Source organism: Schistocerca nitens, chromosome 1 (genome assembly GCF_023898315.1).
Source record: "Schistocerca nitens isolate TAMUIC-IGC-003100 chromosome 1, iqSchNite1.1, whole genome shotgun sequence".
In the NCBI taxonomy this organism is placed as follows: Eukaryota; Metazoa; Arthropoda; class Insecta; order Orthoptera; family Acrididae; genus Schistocerca; species Schistocerca nitens.
Genome location: NC_064614.1, coordinates 1,005,679,219 through 1,005,697,156, shown reverse-complemented (window position 1 = coordinate 1,005,697,156; position 17,938 = coordinate 1,005,679,219).

Below are 17,938 nucleotides of genomic sequence, written 5' to 3'. Positions count from 1 at the left end.
TGGCCGTGTCTTGCCGTCCTGGTGCCGCGTTTCGCCTCGTTTACGCTTCTTGCGTAACTATCAATGTTTTCTCGACGCTTTCTATCTCTTCTTTAACACCCTCGACTTACTTCTTAACCTGCTCTGCACTTTGAACAAGCTGTTCAGCTACCATCCGTATCTTCTTCGTCTCCTTAGCGAATAATTCCTTGGCCTCCTCCGTGGTTATCTCCTCTCCCTCCTTTCTCTTTTTCTCCACTTCCTGCATGAACTGCATGAGGGCCTCAAACTGAGAACTTCCGCCAATACTTCCAGGACTAGACGAATGCTATTCCATTGCTCTGTGTCGTGCCGCTCGTGAATCTGATCTGCCACTCTCACTACCGGTACCTCTTCCCATGCCTGCAGATCAGACCGATGCTACCGGTCTGACATTGACCCATTTGTGACGAAATTCGAGTATTCTCGTTACTTTGGAGCAAACGTACCTTGCTTATAGTGAGCAGGCATTCTGGCTTCTATTCCCGAGTGATGACAGTTTCTTCTCGTCGCAGTGAAACAAAATTCTACCCTGAAATGAGCCCTGGTGAGCCAATAATTCTAAATCGCTGATAAAGCATATCATATTTAAGAACAATCAACAAGTCATACAGAACTCCCAACGAAAAATGAACAAAAATACAAACAAACAACATACAGAAAATCTACAGATCATCAATGTATTTAAAGTCAGCAATTCCTATGGTTACGCTGAACTACTTTACCTCAGTGCACCAATCGAATTTCAACATGAGAAAGCAGAAACCTGGTAACAGAAATTGCATCTGTCGGTCGCAGAAGGTGTCATCAGTTCAGCATCCTGCAGCGGCCGTCAGATTGCAAGACTAGACTCGACTTGATGTGTGTTTCGGTAGGCGACAGGCGAGTATGAGTTTACGCCCTGACAAGAGTCACTTTAATTATTAATCCTTCCACTTGAATACCTGGCTCATGCGTCTGCTAATATTAATTTTTCCCTCTGACTGTGTTTCTTGTTGATAGCGTGCATTAGAGGTTATCACCTTTATCAGATTCTAAATGAACTTGAATGTTGAAATAATTTTAATGAAATGGTAGCCCTGACATCTCGGAAACGCGCTACACTAAACATTCAAGTAATTGTTATTAGCTGCCGAAAATTCTTGCGGGTTGTATGGCGGTGGTCCATGGAACTCTTCTACCCCTGACGTTTCGTCCAAAGCTACGTTGGACATCTTCGGAGGTGCTCCAGGTTGTGCTGAGTCTTGCCGACTGACGAGTCGGACGTCTAAGAACGGCCTAAATACCGTGGAAAGTGGGCGTGGTCTGGACTTCACGTGATAGCAGAGATAAACCTTGGATAAAATATAACTATCGATCATATTATGTCAAAGATAAAAACTTCTCATCGATTCTGTCGTGCCACTGTCCATATATCGCTGAGTCTCATGGCTTCTTCTTTTCTGCCATGAAGAAGAGTTCCATGGACACCGGCCATACAACCCGAAAGAATTCTCGGCAGCTGAAACATCCGGTCGTGAAAGCTTTCATTGTAGGGGAAGGCGGGCAAGATGGGGAAGCTAACTTTAAACCCTTACAAAAGGGTCAAAAATAAACAAATTCAAGTATGTTTGATTATCATTTGTTTACGTAACCATTGAATTACAGTAGCATGCAAAGAAACATGCAAACTTGTTACATTTAGTTAGAAATATCTCGATTTGAAACATGAACTACCAAATCTCCGTCTTGCCCCATATGCGGGGTAAGATGGGGAACTACCGTGAATTCATCTCTAAAGCTTAAATAAAGACTGGAATAACGATATCAGGTTTCCAAACATGGTTCTGCGAATTGTAGAATCAGGTATTACGTTTTATTTAGGCCTCTTACTTTCACATAGTACACAAGTGTGGACAGCCTCGTCATCATCACTTTCTATCCCTGCACAAGTGTCGTGGGCCCAGCGTCCGCAGCTAATACACCGTATCCAGGGAAGTCATAGCAGTATAAACATTCTTTACTCTCTTCCTCGTTGTCATTCGACCCCAGTTTATTATCCCCTGAGCATGAAGGGTTGGCTAAGACGTCACTAACGTTTCTCACTTTTTCGTTGTCATTATGTTCTTTTGGTGGTATCCCAGGTTTATTAAACGTCTTTGAGAAGAGTTTTCGTTTACGTGCAGCACGTTTGGGGACTCATTTTCGTTTAATTTCTTCTGATACTTTACTCCTACAAGGAGACTCGGTTAAAACAATGGGTTTTCCACGCCTGTTAGATGGTTTCCTTTTGGTTTTTTTATCCACCTTTGGAATAGCTAACACCATTTCAGGGCTGGTAACCTGAAAGTTAGACGGAACAGAGGCTTTATCGTCAGTTGTTCATTGTTCAGGTGTTTTACGTCTTGACAACATCTCTGGTACTTGGTCTTCCGTTTCTGTAACTTCAGATGTGTGAGACTGATGAATGTTTGTAGTTGAACAGGGAAGGTAATCACTTTCCTGAAACACATTTCTGTTTACAGACCAAATGCCGGTTTTCCGAAACCCGTTCACTGCTGTGGAAATTGTAGCTGAATGAATGAAGGCTTCAACGTATACTTTAAGTGTTCAAAACCCGCAGCGAGGTAAACACATGAGACGATAAGAAGGTAATGGTTGGACAAATAGTAGGGGCAAGACGGGGAAGCTCCCCATCATGCCCCACCCCGTCTTGCCCCCTACCATGCTGTCAGGTTATGTTACGCCTACATGAACACTATTTAGTGGACATAGACTAATGACACAGCAGTTTACTGTTAATAAGAAGTACTATTCAATGCTATATATACAGTCTGGACAAATGTTCACGAAACACATGTTTTAGGATCTCGAAAGGTGTAAAACATTGCAAATCAGTATAACAATTGTACGTACCTTGCAAAGCTCACAGAAACCGCCGCGAAACTAAGTTTCAGCAATGTCAAAACACTGAGACCTGTGTATTGATGATGTTGACGTAGCTATCCTCAGATGGCAGCACTCTAACTGTAGCTTATAGCTCTTCCCCATCTTACCCCACCTCCCCGTCTTGCCCCGCCTTCACCTATAATTGTTATTAACTGCCACCTCAGGAGGAGGTGGATCACGATGGCGCAGTTACTCTTTCGCAGTTCACTGCAAACCAACACTGTTGACAAAACTAATATACTGCATATCAGACTTATTTTACCTGCAGAAATTTTAAAATGAAAGCACTCACACAAACAGTCAGTCATGACATCGAACAACAGGAAGTGCGGAATACGTACACAAAATGTTAGCACAAATAACTGTTTAGAGCTCATCTTTCTTGCAGTGACTTTTCTGTCTCTACTGTGTAGAAGGTGGTTTTAAATCTCTCGTGTGCTCACGCTTGGAGCCCTCATTTTTATCAAACGGCTGTGATTGACCCGTTTGACGCTAGTGGTGCAAAACAGTGGTGGAACAGTTTATATGGGGCAGGTAACAGAGACAAGCACCGAGCAATTCTAGAGACTGCTTTCAAAGTTTTCTCTGGACATGCGGTCCACAGTTTCACAAGCGACGCCTTTAGAGCAGCCGCTGTGAACACAGGCGGAAAATCCTCTGTCACTGCAGTGTTGTGGCGGGGTAAACAGCAAGTTCCTCTGCCCCGAGCTACAGCAGCTCAGAGGCACCCTTGTGTTTATAGTCGCAGTGCAGAGTTGTAATGAACAGCTGGTGGCTGTTCCCCGCTCAAGGACCAGCAAAGGAAAGCGGGAACGGAGTATTACGCCTGAAAGAGATTACAGTCAGCAATTCACTTTTTTGCCGTTTAACGTTTCGTTAAGGATGAGGAAACAGCGGACAAAATAGTGAAGCTTTATTTCATTATCCATTTTCTGTTTTATCCATTAGTGTGGGTGATTCTACTCGTATTTTAAATAGGTAAAACTAGACCTTTAGCGGGAACTGCGACAACATAGGTTTTTGTTAAAAGTTTAGGCATTATTGGTGTTTTCCAGTAACTTAAAAGGTTCTGTCTTTGTGATATGCAGAGCATAGCAGAAGAGAAAGAAAATAAATAGCTTTTGTTAAAGAGGCTCTTGCGCTTTTAGTAACTGATGCACTGCTGTTGTTCGTGTCATTACACGAATTGTGGCAATTTGTGTCCATTCTTCACCCCGTGGGATAAACGCCAGTTGTCTACCAGCTGAGAGGTCACGCCGTTGTATCCTCAGTTTCAACCGAAAAAATGCCTTAACCTGGTGAACAAGGCACTTATTCATTATCGAGCAAACATACGGAAATTATCTATTAAAAAATAATCCTGAAGTGTTGCGTAATATAGAAAGTGACGTTGGTGAGTGCCTGAAAAGTTCATCCCGAATGCATGGTGTGTGACAGTGTGGATATTAAGGGCTCGCACATTTCTTTCTTTTGTGACATCTCGAAAACGCGCTGCACTAAACATTCAAGTAATTGTTATTAACTGGATCACGATGGCGCAGTTACTCTTTCACACGGCAGTGCGGACCAACACTGTTGACCTTTATGTGTCGTTAAACCCATAGTCTGGTAGCTTTCCTCGACTACTGATCGATTTCGCGAGACACTGATCGATTAACACACCGAGTTAATCACCCAAGGTATGATACCATCCTGTTGGGTCTCAAGGTATTTTTTTGGGGAGGGCGGGGGGAGCATTAATTCCTGCACTCCATTAAATAAATTCAGAGCTAATGTCCGGTCTAAGCTACACAAATACAACACAAAAACGTTGAAATATGAAAATAGTACAAACGTCGCAGGTTATCTTTCTCTCCCGTGTAAATTAAGGTGCTAAATACTGAATAAGACATTCTAGGTGAATTAAAATATTTATTATTTCGCAATTACGGAGATTGAATATATATCATAATTATATAGACCATTTAATAACATTTGTAAGTATTAACTGTTTCTTCTCTATAGACTTCTAGGTGTTGTAGAGGGTTCTATATAGATAAAGTTGGGACCAGGAAACCATGACCGTAAGTTTACGGTTTGGATCGGATCACTTCCAAATGTCCCGCGCCATGGAAAGCACACAGCGCAGACAATGAGCTCTGACTTCGGTGCTCACCTAGCGAGGTGGCGCAGTGGTTAGCACACTGAACTCGCATTCGGGAGGATGACAGTTCAATCCCGCGTCCTGTCATCCTTATTTAGGTTTTCCGTGATTTCCCTAAATCGCTTCAGGCAAATGGTCCCTTCGAAAGGGCACGGTCGACTTCCTTCCCCACCCTTCCCTAATCCGATGACCTCTCTGTTTGATCCCCACCCCAAATCAACCAACCAACCAAATGCTGTGTTCTAGAGGAGCCAAAAGCACTGCCAAAGTCCTAGTACTCGTTGTCAGGTTCTCTTCTATGTAATGAAGGAAGCCTTCGGCAGAGTCCAGAGAGTGGTACGCACGTGGATCACCGAAACCACCCCTCCTGTTGAGAAAGTACTAGTTTCACGCAGCCGTTGCTGAAGTCGGACGAAAACTGTGATATCGTAATTACAACAGGTACTGACAACGGACGCCCTCTTCTCAGTTTGTGTATTGTGAAGCGGGAGATCTGAGAGGAATCAGAGTTTGAGACGAATTTTGTACACAAACGGTACATTTACGGACATGGATTCCTTATCAAAATTTTACGTCATATGTCCCCTCCACAACACTATTATTTACATGAGATTATTACATTACTATTAATGCTCCATCCACTACTATTTCAAATTGACTTCTTTCACTATTACTTTTCTGTATTGTTCAGTCGTAAGAACATCGCTGTCTTACGGTTTAAGCAATTCAGATTTGTTTCTTTGGTAACACCCTTAAAATATCCCTGTCTGCTTTCTGCAGAAGACTTCTGAATACGCCTTAAATTAAAGGATTCGGTAGAAATACCAAACAAATTTTTGTTGACTTTTAATGAATTTTAAGAATTATTATTTGCATAGCCGACAGTTTTTGCCAACATGTGTGGAAAATCAAATGACGTATAGGTGATGCAGAAAGGAATCGAAAATTTCCGCAAAATATTTCACATAAACCAACATTTACGAAACTGTCGCTATATTTCGGTATCTTAAGAAAGATAAGTTGAAAGAAAATAAAACTAATTGTTCAGACTATTTACAAGAAAGCAGGCGGGTGACGTCTTCTAAAATACGTTAGGACATGCTGTTTATCGAAATGCAGCTCACACTGATCTGTATCTTGATAGTTGTCACCACCCGGCTCAGCGTGAAGTGGTGCTTCGTACCTTTGTCCACAGGGCCCACGTCATCTCAGACCCCAAAAATTTGTCAGCTTAGCTAGCCCACCCCTAAGTCATTTTCCGACCAAATAGTTACAGTGAAAGACAGATCAGAATCGCGTTGTGCTATCGACCAACCGTGAAACAGCTGAGTGATCAAAATAACGAGGTGGCACCATCGCCTGCAGTCTTTTTCCCTTCCACAAGTAGCATTTGGAACAGTATTGGTCGTATTGTGGGGAAACACGTTGTGAATCGTGTTTTTCGACGACCATCTAAGAATATGGGTCTTTACGGTCTATAAAGGATGCTCTTGATTTGTGTAAGGCGGTTGTCTATCGTATGCCATGCAACTATGGTATGTCATGCAATGGCCAGACCTTTAGGATCGTGAAGGACAGGTGAATAGAACATAATCTTCACAAACTACTATGACAGCCGGGCAAATCCGCTAGTGCAGAACACTGACTTGGTACTGGTCAACCTACGAAATAAAACAAGACAGAGAATATAGTGTGCACTTCGACCTGTTGCGTTAGCAAGGAAGCAGTTGAGATTAAATTAGCAACTGGCCTTTCACATAGAGACAACGGTTTTTACTTAAATTCCGATTGGTCAGAGAACAGATGGACTGAGGAAATTTATCAGCCGTTTGTAATTAATATTCACTAAACATGACTTCTGACATTGGTCATATTTGGTTGTGTAGGGGCGCTAGTTTTCTCGCTGTGTGTGGATATCTCGTATTATGGATTTTGGTAGGCGTAGCCGCACCTAACCAGGGTTCAGATATCCTTGTACACCGCTCTCTCGTGGCATTTGTGACTTGAAAATGATACCCTTTTTAGCCATCGAAATGTAGGCGATTGTTGAAGGCATCGCCAGGCTACAATTCCATAAATTGTTTGAGAAAATTCAAGTTCCATATAAAAGTAAATAATTCTACACAGAATGATCTCAATATAAATATTTCATCGTGCTGCTTCGTCTAAATGGAGTACGCTGGTCGCAAAATGCGCCAAAAGAGTAGTGAACCAAACAAAAATGGAGGTCTTAACTTGGTAACACTTTACTACCTGCAGGCATGGCAGGCAGAACTACTTGTCTAGCGTCTTCCGGCAAATGCCGCACACTGGCCTTTGCACTTGTCCTTTACATCTCGTCAACACGAACCAGCAAGTCTCTCGCGAGGCTTTCCGTACAGGCCACAGGTGATTTGTAAAGGGTCGTTCGAATAAAACTACGAGGGCGTGCTCAAAAGTAATGTCTCAGAATTTTTCATTCTGTTCTCAACATTGGTTGAGGTATTATATATCGTGCATATTACTCGGTCGACTTTCCCGCTTCACTGACGCACGTTGCATCTCTGCCACTAGAGGACCCCTAATTATAGCGTGTAACGTGTCGGTATATAACGTAACTATGTCGGTATACTGCGATATACTCATCATACACGAGCGGTGCATCTGCGACAATCCGTCGCCTACTGCTCCTGTCATCGATCAGCCTCCGTATGGTCCAGACTTGGCCCATCTACTTTTCGTCTGTTTCCAAAACTTAGCCGGCCGTTGTGGCCGCGCGGTTCTCGGCGCTTCAGTCTGGAACCGCGCGACGACTATGGTCGCAGGTTCGAATCCTGCCTCGGGAATGGATCTGTGTGATGTCCTAAGATTAGTTAGGTTTAAGTAGTTCTAAGTTCTAGGAGACTGATGACCTCAGATGTTAAGTCCCATAGTGATCAGAGCCATTTGAACCAGAACTTAAAGAACAGCTTCGAAGGGTTTAATAGTGATGTAACAGTGTATGTAGAGGTGAGATTTTGTCGCCGTCACCAGAGCCAAACATCCTACAGTGATGGTATCAACAAACTCGTCTCTCTTTGGGAGAGACGTGTTCGTCCCTAGGATGACTATGTTGAGATATAAATATCTAGACAGGAGGAACACAGATGTAGAATGTTAATAAAGTTTGTTTCATTTTCTTAAGAGTTGATACATAACATATTCCGGAACCCAGAACCCATTACCAGGAAATCAGAACCAAGAATCCAGAACTTGGTCGAAGTTGCACGTGGCCTATCTAATGGCTTCCAGAGGCAGCACAAATTTGATTTTCGATATTTCATATAATAATTAACAAAATGTAAAAATTTAAAATTCTGGCATAATCTACTCATCAAGAATTATACTGATGTTAAAAGTTTAACACCATAAAACAATTGTTGCAATTGGAAACTGTGTGTTTGTCTTTAGGCAGCGTAACTGGCGGGGCGAAGGTACCCAAAACTGATTTCTCCATTACTAGCGAACCCAGAAATGCTTCGCAATTGCTAAATGTGTATCCGAATTGAATATATGTCGTAATCTCTTTCTCCCTTTCTCTCTATCCCTCTTCTCCTCTCCCTTTGTCTCTCCATTTCCTCTTGCTGCCCCCTACCTCTGTCTATCACCTTTCCTGCGATCCTTGCACATCTCTCTTCCCATACTCTCTCTACCCATCTCCCCCTTCCTAATCTCTCTGTCCATATCCCCATTTCCCTTCTTTATATCCATTTCCTCCCTCCTTCTCTGTCCATCTACTCATGTATTCAAATGTATTCTTCTCCCCCTCTCTCGGTCTAATCTGTTATCACAAACGGAACCTTAATTTGGAATAGGATTGAAGAAGAATGCGCAAATCGGGTGTTATCATTGGTACACGGGATTTGAGAGAGACTTTTCCAGCTGCTGGATCTGTGAGAATAGTAGCTTTAACGACAGTATTTCGCACGGTTTTAATCTACGAACAGCTACGGTTATAAAGTTAGCCATAAACAAAACAGTTTTGTTTTGTGTTAAAAATGAAAGCGGAAAGGATAACAAAACCGCCCGTTTTCACAGCACAGCTTAGAATGTTCTTTCTCGTAGCTGGCCTAACAGAAAGTGTTTATTGTGTAGTATATCTGTCTTCAGTGGCTTAGGCTGTACGTTGTCTCTCAACAATCAGTCTTATTCGACCTGCCTCGAAACGCTGTTTACACTCTTCGTCATTCTCATTGACTCGATAATCATGTGATTGGCTTACGTTGCGCCTACGCCGACCAATATTTCGACGCCTCACTGGTGACATTTCTTCTAAAGAAATAAACTACGAACAGTAATTAATTGTATGTTTGCAACACACCAAATTACCGCGAACTGACGTCATTTTAAACTTTGCAACACACCAAAGGTATGATCACCACCGTCAAAACACTTTCAAATGTATTCTTTTTCACAAAATATCAATATTGAGTACGGAATTATTGTTGTTATGAGAAAGTGTGACAACAGAACTTTCACCGACCGTCAAATTTCTTTCATTGAGATTTTCATACAAAAGTACCATCCCAATTTGATACTTTTCCGGTGGATTTTCCAAAAATTTTCTTTCATACAAACTTTGACTAGTCGTGACAAATCATTCTAGCCGTTCTCAGGTGATGATATTTCATACATGCGGTAACTGATTTTTATCTATGAAGACCTGGGAATGAGGGCACTTAACTACCTCCAAAGAAGTTTCCAGATAATTTCAAATTTTTAAGGACTTTGTCTCGCTGATATCCCCCACGAAATGATGAAAGGAAAAAAGTTTGAAAGTTACCAGATTTCCGCTGTTCAAGCAGAAAACTTCAGCACGAGATATGACGTTTTAATCTGCCACTTCTTTACAGCTAATAATAATGGGAACTCACTTCGGAGACAGTATCAACATACGTCGTTGAAGGTACCGGCAAAATTATATCGCCGCGCGGGATTAGCCGAGCTGTCTGAGGCGCTGCACTCATGGGCTGTGCGGCTGGTCCCGGCGGAGGTTCGAGTCCTCCCTCGGGCATGGGTGTATGTGTGTGTTTGTCCTTAGCATAATTTAGGTTAAGTAGTGTGTAAGCTTAGGGACTGATGACCTTAGCAGTTAAGTCCCATAAGATTTCACAGAAAATTATATCATTGTACGACACATAGTCCTGGAGCTGTGACGTCATAGACACTGAGATACATGAAAAACTAGGTTTTGCTTAAAATGGAGCGCAAATTACCCTGACTGTATTCACCCAGTTTTTCGTAATGGGAACACTCAGCAACTTCCAACAAACATAAAGCATTACTTCAGACTTTTTTCTGAACTTTTGTTCGACTCTACGCTTAACGTATTTTTTTTTAAATATTAACTCATTCGTAATCAGATGTCTCGAGCTATTTTATAGTTCCATTCTTTGAACGATCGGGGATTTATTGGTTATTAAGTAATCCGCTTACCAAACAAAAAAGAAAATGGAAGGTGACGTTTCCGTAAGCGCTTAGAAGACACAGTGATGTATTAATGACACACAGAAGAAATTTGGCGAAGATCGTAAATTAACGATACCCGTGTGACAAGATGGTTGTCCGCGTTAGCTGTGACGAGCCCTATACCTCAGCCTGTCAGCAGAGGATTCCCAGGAAGCTTCTAGTAACGAGGTGACGAGGGCAGAACTGCAGTCGCCTCATCCGTCACTGACACGCTAACAGCGGCATCCATCCACCCGCGGTGGTGGGGGCGTCACAGCGACGGCACTTGTCCGCACACAGGCCGATACTCTCGAGTTACCTGCTAATGGAGCCCTGAATCCTCACCGCGCGGCCTTCTTTAGGCTCGTGAAACTGAACTAAAGCCGCTGTCCTACATTAATCGTGATACAGTACTACTCCAGTTTCTTTATCTGACAGGTATTATGAGCCTAACAGTAGAAGTACGTCAATAAAAGGGCATATAAACAGTTATCTGCGTCATTCACTCTTTTTATGCCAAGACGCGTTTCGAGCGTGAACACTCTCTTCTTCAGGTAGAACAGTGTTACATTCTTGGTAGCTGGTTGCAGACAGTTTTTTTTGTTGTGGTTTCATTTTGCTACAAAACCTGTAACAGGCACCTGTTAGCGTAATATGGCACTAAGATTATAAATTTTAAACGGCGATAGGGTTACTGCGTTTCACTGCACTGAACCCTGCGATTTGTCATAAATACACATTTTTCACTTAATTGAACTCACAGAACAATAATCAATATCGCAAAAAACCAAAGATTATAACGATGTAAAGATACAGTGCTTTGTCTCCGAGACCATTCATTACTAACTTGCATCGTGGACCATAGACACACATACCAATTATAAACTTATTTCATTCAATACGACAACCTGTTAAAAGTATTACTGTTCTAAATACATAACAATAAACACACAACTGAATATAAAAAATTAAAAATGTGAAACTTGCCGATATAGTATCAACATAATCTAATTATTACTGTTTGTGTACCGTACTTTGGAAATAATCATTTATTAAAGTCGCTCAGTAAGTAGAAAATGGGAAGAGTTATGTTGCATCATCTGGTAAACAAGCACATTGCCACTGTCTCGTCTTTTTCACTTAACGTTGTTCTCGTTATGGTTTCTATTGTGAATGAAAATTCCATTTACTCATAAGGACTGAGTTTGTGGCCTTTGTTTTGTGAAGTATTATTAGATTGTCCTCTATGTTATAAAGGCATGTCCTGTGACTCGCATGTCCGTGCCTATGGCAGATTTATTGGGTGTGCAGCGTTTAAATACTGTAGATTAATGTTTTTTTTAGTATAGTTCGAAAGCTGCATCCGATCTGACCAACACATTGTATGCGACACTGATTACATTTTATCTCGTACACACCTCAGTTACAGAATTTATTTTGATTGGTTTCGTATTGTGTGGCTGTCTATTACATAATTTATTTTCGTGGAGAAAGCAACGCTTGCATTGTATGGACTCAACATATTAGCATTTATTTTTCTTTGTGAAATGGTACCAAACTAGGGAAGGCATTACTCCTTCGGTGACTCTTTGCTTGTTCTTGTATACGTTTCTATCTATTCCTTTCCTAACTTTCTTGAACTTTTCTTTCAATGAGTGTAAGTAGAAAATCATATGCAGTGCTATCTGATGACCTCGAGTCCATTTTGGAGCATTTAATTGCTTAATAACATTTTGTGTGCTGTGTTCTGTGCAACATGGACCTAATTTGTGTGTTTTCCGGCGGCATGAAGAAGCATGGGTATTTACATCTTGGGTGTGGATTTTCTGCAAATACTAAGCACATGTTAACTGTTTTTTTTTTGTTGATGGTGAGGTCCAGAAAGTTTATTGACTTCCGACCTTCATCTTCACACATGAACTGAATGTTCTTGTGCATACTGTCGAATGTTTGAATTATTGCCTCAGCGCCTTGTTTGTTTTTTCACTTTGTTAACAGTAATTTGTCATTCACATGTTGTTTGTAAAACTTAATGTCATGTATACACGGGTTGTTGCCATTGAATAAATTTTGCTTAAGGTTGTTAATGAATATGTTAGCTATCGTCCCTGATATGTTGGCGGACATTGCTAGACCATTTGTTTGTGTACATTATTACTGAAAGTGAAATAGTTTTAATTGAGTACTGGTTCAACCAAATTAATGAATTCAACTACTTTAGCTACTGGTAGCTTTTTGTGTTTTGTGAGATTGTGTTTAATAACGTCCACTGCTTCATCTATGGGAATATTTGTGTATAAATGGGTGGCAGTTACCTGCAACATCTGGCAATTGTCAGGACAGGGATGATTGGTAGCTCATATGCTAAAGTATAAATGTTTTCAACTGAATAGTTTCCTTCAAATGTGTAGCTGCTCATCCGAGCCTCATTTAATTTTACGTAACAACTTATAGCCTGGTAGGTCTTACAAGACAGTCTCCCGTGTGAATCTTTAATTGTTACATCAATTGCTGTGCTTTGGATTCATGGGTATGCATCTGTGTTTCCCCTTCTCAGTAAGTAAGAAATCAGTTTTCTTAAAGAGTAGTTTAAGCTCAGCTTGAAATCTGTGCATTGGTCTTTCATTATTCAACAATGCTTTTGTTAAAGAACTCTAATGGTTTCTCAACGTAAGTTAATTCATGTGCAGTCACCAATTTTTTGCCCTTGTCTGCTTTTGTAGCTATTGATTTATGTTCTATTAGTTTACTGTTTATAGCGTTCAGTATGTTGGATTTAAAAGTACTGCATTTTGTGCCACAGAGTTCTCTTTCCTATAACCTGTTTTTCTTTTGTGCTATTGCATTTGTTATGTTACTGTCAACCTTGGCAGTAACTGCTGCATTCTTTGTGGCCACTTTATATGCTCGATTTGTGCGTAGCTAATTGGCTTTTCTAAGTTGTACTTCAAACCTTTCCGCAGTAAATTTAATTCTTTTTCATCAAATACAATTCCACTTATGTTTGTTACTCTGGAATAAAACTTGTGTGCATATCTGTTATTTTGTTATTGTAAGGGAGACAGTTGAAGTTGTTTCAGTTTACAAAGCTAGGATTTGTGTCTTTTACTGATCTCTGTGTGCTCTCTGGAAATACACCGAAGTATCAAAGAAACTGACATGCCTGTTCAAATATACAGATATGTAAACAGGCAGAACACGGCGTAGCGGTCGGCAACGCCTATATAAACAACAAGTGTCTGGCGCAGTTGTCAGATCGGTTACTGCTGCTAGAATCGCAGGTTATCAATATTTAAGTGAGTTTGATTGTGGTATTATAGACGGCGCACGAGGGATGGGTCACAGCATCTCCGAGGTAGCGATGAAGTGGGGGTGTTCCCGTACGACCGTTTCACAAGTGTACCGTGAATATCAAGAATCCGGTAAAACAGCAAATCTGAGACAATGCTGCGGTCGGAAAAAGATTTTGCAAGAACGGACCCAACTACTACTGAAGAGAACCGTTAAACGTGACAGAAGAGAAACCCTTCCGCAAATTGCTGCAGATTTCAGTCTTTATATGACTATTTTAACAAATTTCTTTGTGCATCCAGTGGCTAGAAGACGACAACAAACACGTATTGTACAGCCATGTGATCTTTAGGATATCCACCGCGCTGCGTAGCCGCACGGTCTGAGGTGCCCTGCCAGCCGTTGTGACCGAGCGGTTCTAGGCGCTTCAGTCCGGAACCTCGCTGCTGTTACGGTCGCAGGTTCGAATCCTGCCTCGAGCATGGATGTGTGTGATGTCCTTAGCTTGGTTAGGTTTAAGTAGTTCTAAGTGTAGGGGACTGATGACCTCAGAAGTTAAGTCCCATAGTGCTCAGAGACATTTGAACCATTTGAATTGAGGCACCTTGTCATGGTCCGCGCGGCTCCCCCCGTCGGATGTTCGAGCCCTACCAAGGGCATGGGGGTGTGCGTGTTGTCCTTAGCGTATGTTAGTTTAAGTTAGATTAAGTAGTGCGTAAGCTTAGGTGCCGATAACAACAGCACTTTGGTCCTATAAGACATTACCACCAATTTTTGGGTGTCCCATTTGTGAGGCTACGGAGGCTCGCTGTTCGTATCGCTGGAATATAAACGGCGGTCGCCCTATATCAATACACAGCTGGTGGTAGAGTAGTGACGGGGTTTCCTATAGGAGAGTCGGCCTGCCAGTGCTACCGCAACACACAGACCACTCCAGGACACCTCGATAAAAGTATCATAATGTCCCCCGTGTGTCAGCTCAAACGAGAAATCAGTGTGCACCATCTGTATCAATCGTGTAAACTTTGTTCTGTAGGTCATCGTATTTTAATTGTTTGTGTACCGTATTCTCTGAGGCAGACGTGAGGACCAGCAAAGCATTTCCCGAGACTAACGTGGAAAACAGTCTGTAACCAATTAGGATAGACGGTTTATTAGTCCATTGTTAAGCCGCCCCGTGGATTCGGCTTGGATCTAGCTCACTTCCCTGCCCCACGAATTAGCACATCAATAGTGTGTTTCTGGAGGAACAGTAAATGTTTTAGCAGTCCACATAATATTTGCCCAATTTTTATTGGTTACAAAGACACAGCTTTTAGAGTGAAACCAAAACAAATACTCACGAAAGGTGTGAAGCAAAGGCAACTGATTACGTTTAAAGTTGTTTTTCGTAAATTCCAACAATGACTTCAACGCACTTTTGAGTTCTATTGACAGCTCCATGTGCAGCTCTTCAGAGGTTGTCTTGACGTTCTTTTTATGGAGGCAGCACTATTCAGAATCCGAATACGTCTCTTGTGTTTGCGTTTTCTTTGTAAGCTTTCAGCCATCCACACAGTGTAAAATCGAAAGAGGTAAGGTCCGGGGAATTGGTGGTCCAAGAAACATGACCGCTGCTGCCAGTGCGTCTTGTAGAGAATTTTGGATTTAGATGATGCGTCGTCTGATGACTAGAATGTGCAGGGCGTCGTCACACTGGAATAGCATGTCCATCCTTGTAGCCAAATGAACCTCTCCCAATAATGCTGGAAGTTCGTTTCAAGAAAGTTTAGATAACGGGGTGCGTTAACACAATAATCCCAATGAACAGACTTTCACATTATCTGTCCACGAAAGCGCTTTCAGCTTCTTAGGTCATTTTCAGGTTTAACTTTGCATCACACTACACCACATGTTAAGAGAGATACTGCCTATACAAAGAAAGGCATGTTGGTTTTCGTCGCACCACCACTGATATGAGTTAAAGTGTAATTGATATAGTAATCAGTGAAAGAGGCTTCATCACTAAACTGTATTAAAGGAATTACTCAGCGATTTGAAATTAACTAACGACAAATTGCCAATCGTATACCTTCATCTAATTCTCGACGATATTGAACCCATGGTAAATGATAAGAATAGAGGCCGTGCAACCTCAATATCCACCATATTCTGGTGCATGAAACACCAACACATGCAAAAATTTGGGGTGCGCTTGTTGGAGAATTGCGCTCTACCAGTTGACCAATGCCTTCTACTACATCCACACTCTGTTCATTTGCACGTTCCAATTAAGTACGACTGCTGGAAACTGCCACAGTCTCATGACGTTTAGTGAAAACACGAGTAAATATTCTCGAATCGGATGTCTGAGGCTAGGAAATCGTTTAACAGGCCCCATACAGAAATACAATACCGGCATACTCATCATTAGTAAATATGTACGATGTGCTTGAATGATAGGACAGAATCGGCCAACAAATCGCAGCCACAGTTGAAAGTTGAATTACATAAACTCAGGCATCTTGAAACACATGTCCAAAGATGGTATGATCGTCTATAAAGATTTGACCTCCGTTAAAACATCCACAATACTGAATCGTTCGAAAAACACCATATCTTGGAACTATACCAATTAATGCTCCTATTACCGGTGTGAACACAGTCCAGTATCTAGGTTCTCGTCTTCAGAGTGATGGCTATGGGAATGAGAATGTACGAATAATAACCAAAGCGACGTGCATGCGATTCAGAAACTTCACTGGTATTCTTTGTGATAAGAAGATGCCTATCAAAACAAAGATATACCCACAATGGTGAAGCCAGTTATATGGTACCGAGTGTTGGCCCACATCTAGAAATGCTGAGAACTCAGTACGTGACATGGAAACGCAGATACTGAGAAGCTCAGTAGGCGTTTCCCTGCTCGACTACATCAACAATACAACGATCTGACTACTAGCAGGAGTCCAGTCAAACGATTTGGTAACTAACTGGAGTCCAGCAAATGAAAAGATGCAAGAATGAATACTTAGGGGGTAAGGACACATCATATGGGCACCAGATACTTCAGTCATCAGCTGAAGCCTATCATCTCTCTATCGAAAGCCAGAGACAATATGATAGGTCTAAATTATGGTGGCTAGACGCTATGAACGCAGATCTAAGATCAAGGAGCCTAAATCCACAGGAACCCTTAGACCGTAAGCAGTGGCGTCCGCTGATCCAAAAACTGGACTCTGTTCTAATGGAAAGGGGCCAAAAAGAAAAAGCGGCGCGCTAATTATACATCAAATAAAAATTACAATTGATAATTAAACTCATAGCAACTAGAGTAGAAACCAAATGTAAATATGTACATATCGTTTGGCCTTGTTGACTGTGATATTCCACAGGATGGGCTCAGCTGCCTGTTGGAAACACCGTTCATTCCTCAGCGCAATTTGGCCTCTTTCCTTGTGGATATATGAGATTGGTGCCGCGTGTGTATTAGTGGAGCTCTCTTCGTCTACCAAACCTGCATTATATACTCAGTAGTGAGGTGCTGAAATACCAGTTGCTATTTAACCAGTCACAGATATTTTCGTCACATACATCCCCACAACAAGAAACTTATATGTAAACGAAAATATTTGTTCTAATTATAAAAGAAGGTCTCAGATTTTTTTTTCGAATATCGCCGAATTATGGATGAACAATCCGAAGCCTTATAATCGGCTCCTAGTCATCAGGAGCTTGTCTTGTATTTGTGGAATTCTATTTGCAAGCGTGGTTTGAACTCGAGATTTGTATTTATTTCATTGTATACTATGTAATAGGGTAGATCATAGTAGTACTTAGAAGTGAAAAACAGAGCATCAAGACACGGGCAAAGGCTGCCACTGGTCATCGACCTTCATGTTAAAAACTTCAGCAGAAGTTTCTGCTTCTGTGTCTTCGAACTTCCGCCTTTCAATGTACTCTGAGTGAAACAGGTTACGGGAAGCCTCTGTATTTTGTTCGCATGCTGCTTAATAACAGCCGGACATGGCTCATCGGCCTTGGCCGCTTCTGCAGAGTCAGCCTGCATTTCGCTCCCCCACTCCCCCTTCCCCAACCAGCACATAATGGTGA